We start from the raw sequence: 12,454 nt of genomic DNA, 5'->3' as shown, positions 1-12,454 counted from the left end.
TCCTTGAGGGCCACAGACATGGTGATCCCAGAGGTTTTGGACCTTGTGTCACCTGGGACAAGGATTTTGCTTTCAGAGACAGAAGCAGGAGAAGGGAACGTGTGGTGAGAGAAGCCCTTGTCCAGTGCTCAGCCTCATGGAGCAGAGTGATCCCGACAGTGCAGCAGGGGATGAGAGCCATTAGAACACTTAACTTTAAAGATAAAAGTTTATGGCTTTAATGCTGCAGTTTGAACTCTTTGAGTCATCTGAAGGATCCAGCTCTTATTAAAGCATGAGCAAAGCAGCACCTCAGGACTTATAAAAACCTGCACCCTTGAACTTAGTGTAACTCCCATTAAAGTCAATGGATGCTGAGTCAGACCTTAATTCTTCTTGCATCTTAGAGATTCAAAAGGTGAAAATCCTGGCACTACTGATGTTTTGCCATTGACCTCACAGGGTCAGGATTTCATGCTAAAAGCCATAAAATGGCACTGACATTTCGTCATTGCTGTCTTGGATCAGATTCATAACAGTGACCCAGGAGACAAAAATCTCCATAATCCATTACTACTGTGCATCTACCCAACACTGTCTCACCACCTTCTACCTTTTTTTAAGAGAGGAAATAATCTATAATTTGAGCTGCCTTTATTTTAACTCAAGTGAAGAGGAATGGAAAAATCTTACTATTAATTTTTCAATCATGCTATTTTACCCTTCAAAGTAAATTCTTGATTATTTTATATTAATTTAATTTGGAAATTCTCTTTTGGAAATGAAGGAGGTTTTGTTGGATGATTTGTTTTTAATTTTTTTTCCAATACCTCTTCAAAAAGGCTTTTTAGTAAAACTGGAAGGCAAATTTCAGATTTATAGCATGATTGAATGAAATGCTTATGATTAGCAGTGAGAACTATGAGGAGTTTATATAATTTCTTAATGATCCTTAACAAAATATTTAATTAAAGAGCAGCTGGAAAGATAATCTTGATTAATAAAAGGAAATCAGGGAATTAACTTTCTGTAATGTAAGAGTACTTGCAATTTGTGATAGTTACCACATACCATTAGCAGTTAGATACAATAAACTGATAAAATACAAAATTATTCTGCCCTGCCCCATTAAATTTTCAAGATTGCAAATGCAAAATATTGGCTGTGCATTACAGATGATAAAATTAATAGATTCCAATTTCACAGATAAAAATGTACTGAAAAATACAATTTAAAATTTGTGTAGGAAATTTATATTATATGTAACATGGCTGCTTTGGCAAAGGTCATTGCATTACTTTGTGGCAGTCCCTTTGTCCAATGCTTTCGGTTCTAATTCTGCTTCTTTCCTTTGGCAAAGCTTGGTCACTTCTTAGCTTTGGTTTTATAAGTTTCATTGCAATAATAGTCTTGCTACTCTACTGGAATCAATGGGTTTGATGTCTTCAAATACAGGCATAGCTTGAACTGGGGGCGATCTGTTTATTAAAGCAGTAGATGTTTACATTTGGAAATTAAAAAAAAAATGCTTGTGAGTTCTGTGCGAAATTTCCTTCCTTCAAACTTCTCTTTGTTAAATAACTGCAGATCTTGAGACATTAGGGGTATTCACATTACCTAACTTGGTTTCTCTGACCTCTTTCTGGAGAAGTCTATGGAGACTAATTTTAAAATCTCCCCTATGTTCCTAGAGGAAAGTGGTGTGATCATTCCTGCACTCTGAGAGCATTTCTGACTTTACTGGAGTAGTTTGGGCTTTCCACCCCCAGTGAGGCCTCGGTGTCCTCTGAGTTTTATGCAGTTGAAGGTCCTAGTCAGGAGTTGGTATATTATTTCTAAGAAATGCATATTTAAACACAGGTTAAGAGTAAGATTTTAACTGTTTGCTTTCCTGTTAACATTAATGAAAGCATATATTTATTTGTTGTGCCTTTGAACATTAATTTCCTGGACTTCTCTAGGGATATAGGGGTTGGGTACAATGCATAGTTTTTCCTTGTGTTATTTATTAATGGAGGGGTATAATTTAGTAGCAACTCCCTTTGTGCACAATTTTTTCTGCTTTTTAAGTCACTTTATTTTTCCTGAAGTTTGAGATGAGAATGAAGCCCTCTTTGTCTTTGTTGGGGTTTTTTCTTAGAGCATGAAACATGTTTACTTCCAGAACACCGTGTAAATATCTCTTAAAGAGGTGCTTTGCAAATAAGCTATTATTGTACTAAAGAAAACATTGATTAGTTTTAAATGGCAGTAACAATTCAAGTCTATGTAAAGACAAGTGCATTTTCTTTTGAGGTTAAGCCTCTGAATTTAATAATTGAAGGGAAAAATACAATAAGATGTAATAGAAGAAGCTTCTGTGAAGTGCATTATGCAATTATGTCTGCCATAACTACAACTGCCTTTCCAGATCATAACATGTTTTCTCCTCAGAGAAAACAAAACTATTTTTATTACTTGGGGTTTTTTTTGAAAAATGTACTATTTGGAAAAGGTTGTATGCTTTGTGATGATTCTGTTGATTCAGAAAACCAGTCTGTTGTTCCAGGACATCTGAAAATTCAAGACGTCATTCAAGTGAATACAGTATGCAGCTGAATCAATCTATTTATTTTTAGCTTTGTCAAAGTTGTATTCAAATGTGAAAACTGTTTTAGGGGATATCTTTGTGACTTCCCTCTATTAAATTGTTATGTTTTGCTTAGCATACACAAGACCAGAATTATTAGAAGAGAGATTTTGGCTGTGTATGGTGCAGTTTAGCTTGGTGAATTGCACAAATTATTAACTGTCTAGATTAGAGCCCAACTGTACTACTCACAGAACCTGTGTGCTGGAAAGATCTTGTGTGATGATTGTGCCTACATAGTCAACTTTCTTGCAAAAGGGAGTACTATAATCCCTTCTTCATCATCACATAAAATAGACCAAGTGGGATTAGAATTATAGTAGCAAAGATTCAGATTAGACTTTAAAAAGTAGGGATATTAACTAAGAGGTTGTACTGTATTAGGCTCAAAACTGTACTGAGGAAAGGTGGTGGGAAGGTGTTTGGCTTATGCAACTTTTTTTCTGTTAGTGGAAAGCACAGTCTGATCCACAGTTCAGAGAGCTGGGTGCAGTTCCAGTCAGAGGCACATTTAAATTGTGGTGGCGTAAAGGTTCCCTCGTATGAAAGAAGTGTCATGGTTAAAGCATAAACATGAAGTGTAAGTGTTAAGAATGACTTTCCACAAAGAAAGAGTCCCAAGAGTCCCTTCTTGTTCCTTGTGGGGTGTAGGTTGGGAAAGAGTGCTGCAGTTGGATACAACCATTTAATTAATGTGCATCTTGTTTGCTCAAATCGTGGCTGTAACTCCTCTGAGTGTTGCAGCTCTTTGTGTTTCATATCAAATTTTCTGAAGTCACTCAATCTGTTTTCCATGGGTGCTGGTGTGTTATACACACATGTGCACTTTCATTTGCAGTGATTTCTGATCTACCATAGTTTTGTAAAACCTCCAGCTCAGTAGTATTAAAGATGATAAATGAATAGATAAATCCAAGGGGAAAGTACTAAAGTTAATAGCGAGGAGGTTTTTTGCATAAAATAATCCTGGTTTCCAATATTTTACAAAGTCCCTTCTCAGTTAATGTGTGCTGATAAAGCTCTATTCTATACAACAATTTCCTCTCATCTTGTGACCCCATATCTGCAGTTTTTCCTTATGTCTATTCCTCTTAAAATCCAATTTTCTAGTTATACTAGTATTTATTAAAAGCTTGACTGTAAGGTCTTTGTTTACCCAAAGATCTATTTTTATCATAACTGTTTATAATGATTAAACCTCAACAACTTAAACACTTTACACAAAATAATGTATTTTCAATAAATTGAAATATTAACCAATCATATGTAATGGTTCAGTTCTAGCAAATGGATTGCTAGAAATCCTTAGGGTTTCATATAAATTGAAAACTGTATTGACTGACCAGGCTGCACTCGAATTGCATTGCATTTGGATCAAAAAGCATAGAAAAAGTTCTCATTATAGTTCCCTGACATTAATTTGAGCATTTTTATATGTGTGTCCTATTAAGTACTTTAAGTGCTTTTTGATAATTGTGCTTTGTAGTTTTTACAGCACTTCAGCCTATTCCCAGTTCAATTTCCTCTTTTATCCGATGTTTGAAATATTGATTTCTGACAGATAAAAGCAAACCTTATAATCTCAGCAGCATGCAATAAGTGAGTAAGAGGGGGCTACAGAATGCATCAGGGAATGGTCATATTTGAAACCGTCTTTGTTTTATTACATTTCGTCAACAGAATTTACTTACTGCTTGCTGGTATTTATGTAAAAGCAGGACTCCTGATAGTCCAGTGATATTAGCAGCTCCTGGTATACTTTTGCATTTAGTAAGATAAAAGAAGAAACTCCCTTGGTGGTTGATGATTGCAGCTGCTTAAACTGCTGTCAACTGGCTTGAAGTAACTGTGATTTATCTTCCTCAGATTGTGCAGCGTTGTGTCCGTGAACTTCCAGAGTTTGCATTAAAAAGTGACAGAACATCAGAGTGCCAGAAGCTTCTCATATTGTGGCCCTGAAGGTAAAAGCAAAAGAAACTCTCTTGGTCTGTGTTTGGGAACATTGTCCAAAATCTCTGCAAAGCTCTTGTGACATGAAAGAGATCTTTAAGAAATGGGTTGGGATTTTGAGCATGGACTAATTACAATCAAGAGATGCTAAGGAGTAGCACTGGTCCTTTGCATGTTTTCAGGGTGTTTCTTCTGTAATTTCTGAAAACTAGAAAGAGGAATCCAGTCCAATGCTATGAATAGTTAATAGTATGCTAAGAATTCAGTTTGCATTTATTTCCTTTTCATTATCCAATGTGATCCAATATCTCAAGTAACATTGCATTAAACATCCCTACTCAGCTTCATCAGCACCCACAGTAAATGAGCAGAATATACAGGGAATTAGCTGCAGTATTTTGTCTGAAGTCATGAAAATTCAGAATGCTGTTTTAGAAGGCGAGGGAAGTTCCTCAGGTTACACAGTACCTTTGCAATCAATGGCAAATCCTATCAAAGTGACAATGGAAGAGTCTCCATCCTGAGCACCAGGTTAGGAGGAAGCTGAGTATCTTTCTCTTGAGGCATACATTTCTAAGAGGGATTGATGTACCTGACAAAACAAGCAGGTGAAATAAAGGAGGGAGAAATATGATTTTTAATAATGTGGACATTTTTAAGATGAACACAGAGATTTTATTCAACCCCAAATTTGCAATTGTTAATTCAGAAACATTTTTTTTGGCTTAGTCCTAGAAACACTTAAAATGACTACCTTGCAACTAGATCTTCCCACACCTGGGTATAGAATGGTTTTCAAACAAAAGACTTTAAAAATGCTATTTTAGTGAATTTTGATTATTATGGACTGGAGTTGGAATTCTGCCAGTCAGTTAGCAGAAGTTTACTCTCCAATCAATTCAAGTTTTCATTACTAAGCAATTAGTGTTTAAAGTTTTAAGTGATAAGCACTTAACTGTGTTCTGGAAATAGTGGGTTGGTGGTAACAAAGCCTGACAGTGTTCTGAAGAATGGCAGGCCTGGAAAAGTGATTTGGTTAAGGCTGTCAGGGAGAAAAGATCTTCTGAGCTCTACAGGGGTTGACCAGAGGGCAGGTGGAGCAGAGCTTGCTTGGTGGCAGAATGTTCTAGAGATATGGTGCCTGTAGGGAGAGAGAACAGAGGAGTAATTAGGAAGGCTTGTTAGCCCAGGACTTGGGTTTAATATGGTCAGAGTCAGAGCTTCAAACACAAGGATTATGGTGCATGGCCCAGCCAGTCCTCACTCCATCCTGATGCTGACATCAAGGTATGCCACGATATTCACATGTCATATATAAGACACAAATACATCAACAAAATATTTCCTTCTGTTTTGGAATATGCTAGCTGCACCCCACCCAAATTTTGTGTCTCAAACAGACTCACACAGAAATGTGTATATGTGCAGGTTACTGTCCTGTATGTTCCCATATATACAAGTAAAGTATTAATACAAAGATTCTGCAGTGGGTGATGTAACTGTAGACAATCTCCATTAGAATTTCAAAGGAGCTACTTAGCATTTTTCATATTGGATAAGTTATTTACAGTTCACTATTTAAAGGAAAAAGCATTGGAAAAGGTTTATCTTCTAATAAATCAAGACCATTATGGCATCAAGTCACAAAGCCTGAAGGTATAGAGGCAGTTGCAGAAGCTGTGTCTTGCAAAATATTATGTATACTGTATTATATTGGGTAGCTGAATTAAAAGGGCTTCTATGAAGAATTATAAACAATTAGAAATGGAAAAGCACAATGTGGAAAAAATAGCACTGATAATTTTTGGTTGGGGCTCTTGTGGGACTCAGGTTGGGAAACAAACCATTGAATATATCAACTGATATTTTCTAGTGGCCTCTTTGAATCTGACACTGTAAATAATGCTGCAGGCATGCACATTCCAGTAGTATAGCTGATAGAAATATCTAAATGCTTTTGTCTCTGAAATTTTATTTTAAAATTTAAACCTCAGTGTTGCAACTGATGGCACTGAACACATCAAACTAATGTTGGTAAAACTCTGAGGTGTTGACCAGCTTCACATGACTAAACTGTAATATACCTAACCTTGTATATGGGAAGGATTGTGTTGTCCTCAAACATCTATTTTGTTGCTTTATTTGATGGGAGACAATGCCTTTGTGTAAACAAAGAAAATTAATCAGAGATAATTCATCAGACAAGCTCAGAGCAAGTTCAAGTATGCAAGTGCCTGTGATTAAGTAGACATGCAGCTACCTATTTAACCTAAAATATCTGTAAAGGAAATCTGTCTAGATTTTCTAGGACTTTTAAAAAATAAAGTTGTTTCCAGTAATGAAAAGGAGTGACAGTGCTTCACCAGGTTCTGTTTTGGTGCTAAATAACTTTTAAAAAGCCCCCAAAAGAAAATCATTTAGTTACACACAATGAGATCAAAAGGCTGAGTTCAGCTAGTTTTGTTGTTCCCAGCTCTTTGTTTCTGAAATTTTTTTAAGCTCTGCTGAAAATTTTGGAATGACATTTTTGAGAGTTTGAGCACAAATGATTGGAATTTCTTGGTGTAGTGCATAAAAATCACTTCAAAAGGCCTAGTTTTGGTCTTTTGCATCAAAGGTTTGAAAGTGTAACAATACAAACCATTTTTCACTGCTTACACATTTTTTGACCATTTGAAACAGAATTTCAACATTAATCCCTACAGTCATTACATCTGTGCACAGAAGTGTTCATTACAACATTGCTAATAACTTGTGTCCTCTGTTGCACAGTCAAAAGAAAACACTGCATTTTGTGCCCCTCTGAAACACACACACTGTGTACACTACAGGCATTTACTGCAATTTTTATCACTATGTTTTCTGGTTTGGATGACTGCTGTAAAGGGTCAGAGGAAAAAACTAAGTCACCTTCATAGATGTCTTCTCTCACCTTGGGCTCTCTGACCAGCTGTGATTTATATTCCTATGTACATAATATAAGACAATGAAGACATTTTAAAGACAGTAAATGTTATTTAGGGTAAGTTTACTTGCTCTGATGATTTTTACTTACCCGAGGAAGACAGCTTTAAAATTTTACCTGAAATTTTAGAACAATTTTTCACTACAACTAAGGCATTTTAACAGGACTATTTTTAATAGGACTAAGCCTCTGGCACTCCAGTGGGAATCAGTGCTCTATGTGCTTGTTTGCAAGACTTTTTAATATTTCTTTGTAAAAGTAAGGCAAACTGATAATATTAGTATATGTTTATATAATTAAGAAAGCAATTTATCCACTTCACAGTGTGGGCACATGCACAGCCTGCAGCCCAGCACTCACTGTGCCAGACCCTCAGCCTGGAGCTGCCCCACAGCTCCTGTGCCCCAGCTGAATTCCTTGTTAAACAAAGTGTGCCACGTGTCAGAAGGATGACATCAGGTACACTATGCTACATAACCAAATGACAATATTTCTCTCATTTAAGCTCCTTAATACCACCTTTAGCTGAGTGGGAAAGAACACAGATTGCATGACCTTGGAGATGCTTGTTCCTGCATTTATTATTGAACAAATATGGCTTTCAAAAGATGAAATGTATTTCAAATATCAAATATCTCCCTATTCTGAGCTAAATGCTGCCTTGATATACCCTGTACACCCTAAGTTGACAGATGTGAAGTACAAGTAAGAGCAGAATTTGACCAGCTAAATTTAACATCATAGGATTATGAATACTACAAGAGCCATGGATTTTCTAAGCATAGAATGCTACAGCATGCCTGAATTCTGCTTTCAGATTTAGTCCTAGATAGTCTGGTTGTAGGGCTAGGCAGTAACAAAGCAGCAAAGGAATATCTTTATTCTGTGGTAGAGATCTTAAATGTACAGTGCTTAGAGAGCTACTCAGAGATCTACTGGGAGGATTCTATGTAAGTTTGCCCTTATATTTTAACTTTTTTTCCCCTTGCTATCTCAAATATTTAGATTTTTTTTTAATCTTTTATTAGAAAAAAATTAAAGAAATATTCTTATTTCAGGATATACTCAGGAAAGGGTTCAATTTGCTTGAATTATTTAAAGATATAATGGGAGTTTTGTCTCAGATTCTGGGGAAATGTTTTTAACAGTGTTTGCAAATGCAGAGCACATTGCTCCACTGAAGTATTTGCCAGTGACTGTGGCAAAGGTTTTTCATGGTGGCCACTGTCATGGCCTGGTCTTTACTGCTCTTTACTGTAGAACAGTCACAGAAGCCATTGCAACACGAGATCTTGTACACCCACATTCTTCAGCAGCTGCATGTAACAAAATATTTTTTTTTTTAATTTTTATTGCTAAAGAGCCAGAAGCAGATAAAGAATCTTCCAGTGAAACAGGCCCTTAACAAGCTTTTCTCAGTTTCACCAATGGTGGGATTTCCAGCAGAAAGTGATAGCAAAAGACCTCCTTTGCAACAAACTAGATGTAACTTGGTATTATTGCTTATCAAGTTGAAATCTGAGGATCCAATCAGATAACAGATTTTTCAGAAAGGTTACAGTGTTTTTTAGCTGTCAGTATTGATTAACAGAGTGCATCTCAGATAATGTGTTTTTCATTCTTAACTTTTGGGTTCTTCTTCCCTTGCAAAGGATTTGTGGGAAAAAATGGATATATTGATCACATATCTTGTGAAAGGTCTAAAAAAGAACATTGACACAGATATGCCCAAACTCAGCAGCTCTTAGGTGGTCCAGGCAGTCACCTGAGATATGAGAATGCAGACTCTGAGATTGTTTTACCAGAGCAAGAAGTGTAACTGGTTTCTTTCATTACCAATCAAATGAGAAAATTATTGGGTTGATGGATCCTCTGAGAAGTTATGAAGGTCATCCATCATAATCTTTTCCAAACATTCCATTCTCATTTAAATAAAAACTTGTGCTTTCCAAAAGCCATCTTTCCCAGTGACTCTTCTTCCAGCCTAGAGCTCCAATCTCTTGGGAAATTTTCTTAAGGGCTATTTTGGCTAAAAGTCTCTAGGTCTTTATTTAAATATTTTTGTTTTGTTGTAGATGAGCATGTTTCTGGGTTTTTCCCTTTGTCTCTTTAGAAATGGATGGTTATTGGCCTAACATCATGCTAGTCATCCCTTACCATCATGTTTCTTGGCTGTGGACCTACAAAAGCCTGTTTATGCAACCCAAATCAGTCAGAAATGTATTCCCTGAGCCTCAAAGAAGATTATTGTCAAAATCAAAAGGCTTCACAAAATCACTTACCTTCCCTAGAGCACTTTCTTCATACAGAAGAAAAAAACTGCTTTTTTCAATATATGCAGAATAAAATGTTTTTAACAGAATAAAATGTTTTCATTTTTCCTTGTTAAATGGCTTCCTTTGAGAAGTACTGTTTCCCATGATAAGGCTGTCTAAGACAAGCTCACCCTGCCTTTTCAGGAGGGCCCATTATCTGTGCTTTAGGCCTCTGTTACATTAGTATTTGGCTTTTTGCACAGACATAACTTAAAAATACCTGTGTGGTAAAGGATTGTACAGTCCTGGCTTGAGTCCTGGCTTGTGCTTTGTGGTGATACTGAAATATGAGTAAGAATCACTGGTGCAACTCACATAAAAATATGAGTCTTGTAGCTTGGAGGACAGGTATTCCTGACAACAAAAAATGTATTTGGCTATTAATGTTCCTAATTCAAAGAGGAAAAAAATAAAAGAGATATGGATAAAAAAAAACCTAAAATAAAGTTTTCCCTGTTGTAAAAGCAGACATTCAGCTGTTACAAGTTGGCAATGATCCACTGGTTTCCACAGAGCTCTGCTGATCATGCCAGCTGAAGAGCTGACCCTGAATATTATCAAAGTTTTCTTGGAGGTGGCAGGAAAATAAATCCTTTACAATTTCCTCTTTAAGAACTCAGGATTTCCGTTTTTATAACTGCAAACTTTCAGAATGAAATGTGGAGCACAGAGACAGGCAGCACCACACTGACTGTGTTTGATTAGGGTAATCCTTTTTTTCCTTCTATGTGGTTACTACAGCCAAGCAATTATTTATCATACTTTCAATTGCTTGAAGCACTGTAGACTACAGGTTAAATATTCTCATGTCATTGTGAGCTTCTGCTCCAAGTTCTCATTGAAATCTAATGACTTTCATCTTCAAAAGAAATTTTAATGAGCTCAAAGTATCTACCCTTCTGCTTTAATTGTTACACTTCACATTCTGCAGATCAAAACCTCCTATTTTTCTTTTTTTTTTCACCTTAAAATGCTGTTGACAAGTTCTTTCCGGAGCTCTAAACTTCTGTCCACTTTTTATTGGTCATATTCATGTAAGATATAAATCCAGAAATATGCAACACATGCAGATTTAAACCTGTAACAGATCTAGTACTTACCCCTGAAGAATGGAACATGTGCCAGGCACTGTTACTTTGATTAGCCTGGGATCAGGGATGTCTCAGATGTGGGTGCCTGTAGCAGTCAAATAAAGCCATTAAATCAGTGGTAATAAATGTATTAGGTACAAGTACCAAGACTTTTCCTGGATTACTTGTGGAACAAAGCAGAGAAAAAAGTTTTTCTGTGCTTGTGTGTGAAGACAGCTACACATACACTGTTGTCCTCTCCTTCTGTCACTCCATGGGCCTGCTGCATGTGTGTCTTAGGTGCCAGTTGCTCAGTCCCATCAGCATCCTCACACGTTCTTGTGTTTTCATAATCCCCTTTTGCTATGAGCATCTTTCTTTCACTCATCCTCATAAATATTAATTACTGTGCTCTGGTTGAGATAAATACAGTTAGACAGCTTTTCAAGTGGAAAGTTACTGGCTTGTTTCTATAAAGCTGCAGTCTTGAATTCCAAGTTCTGGTCAATATTTAGTGTGTAAATGAGATGGGTGTGACCTGGCTGCCAGCAGTTGTGGGGATTGGAGTGCTCTGAAGTATCTGGCCTTAATAGTTGAGTTTCCAGTATTATTCACAGCAAGTGTTTAATTTGTTCTGTTCCTCCAACCCTTTAGAAAGAATTATTTCCCATTTGGTTTCTTATAAAATTTTATAATCTACAGCATTTTAGCAGTTTGTATCAAAGTGTAAAACATGCTGTGCCAGAGTGACCCTGGTAGGTCACTGGCACTGCATGCACTGAATGGAGGGACACTGAGTGATTCTCAGATCAGCTCTACAGATCTAGAATTTGCTTTCTGTTGTGCTCCTCTGGTTGTGCAGTAGATGAGACTGAAGAGCTGTGCAGTGCTGTTCCAATAGCAATGGCTAGCAGGCTGGGGAAGTGTTGGGCTCTGCTAATTACTAAAGGTGGGCCACTGTTAAATTTAGATATAAACTGTTAATATATATTAGCAAAAGGATCAACATTAATGTTCTCACTCAGTTTTTGTTACTGCATGAAACCTTCTTGGGAGAATGCAGGGGAAGAGTTTTGTGCTTGATCATGGGAAATGAGGAATGCAGCACAAAAATGTTCTACCTGCATTTTAAAGAGGTATAAAGTGCATCCATCCTGCAAGAGTCAATTGGATGTATATTGCACTCCAGGATGACTCAGACCCTTGAAGCTCTATAAAATCTCTGAGGTGTTTAGAGTAAGTGTTAAATCTGTTTTCAAGAATCTTGAAGCAAACTACTGAGACACAGATCTAGGTCAGATCTGAGTCCTAGAGTACTCTTAAAATTATTTTTTGGTAAAGAAATTCCAAGTTGATACTTGTGCTCATCTCCCTGTATGATGCTCTAGGTTTAGAGCTCAGTTATTAGTTATTAGGGAATTTTCAAAATTGTTCTTTTTTAGCTACTTAATTTACTATCAGCCATCCAAAGACAGATTGGTAGGATATAAATGAAATGCTATAATTATACAAGGGAGTGGGTCACTGACCTTTGGATTGCAATATC

At 36.6% G+C, this 12,454-nt stretch overlaps 1 long non-coding RNA gene across 1 annotated transcript in view; it reads left to right on the top strand.

Moving 5' to 3' along the window:
• LOC143695097 (uncharacterized) overlaps positions 1-12,454 on the top strand; it is a 182,362-nt gene that overhangs the window by 116,445 nt on the left and 53,463 nt on the right. Inside the window, exon 5 of the long non-coding RNA XR_013184014.1 lies at positions 4,475-4,569. This is a non-coding gene — a long non-coding RNA (uncharacterized LOC143695097). The remainder of the gene's footprint in view (positions 1-4,474; positions 4,570-12,454) is intronic.

This window comes from Agelaius phoeniceus, chromosome 12 (assembly GCF_051311805.1).
Source record: "Agelaius phoeniceus isolate bAgePho1 chromosome 12, bAgePho1.hap1, whole genome shotgun sequence".
NCBI classification, from domain to species: Eukaryota; Metazoa; Chordata; class Aves; order Passeriformes; family Icteridae; genus Agelaius; species Agelaius phoeniceus.
Note: the sequence above shows the minus strand (reverse complement) of the source record. Positions and strands in the feature narration are given on the sequence as shown.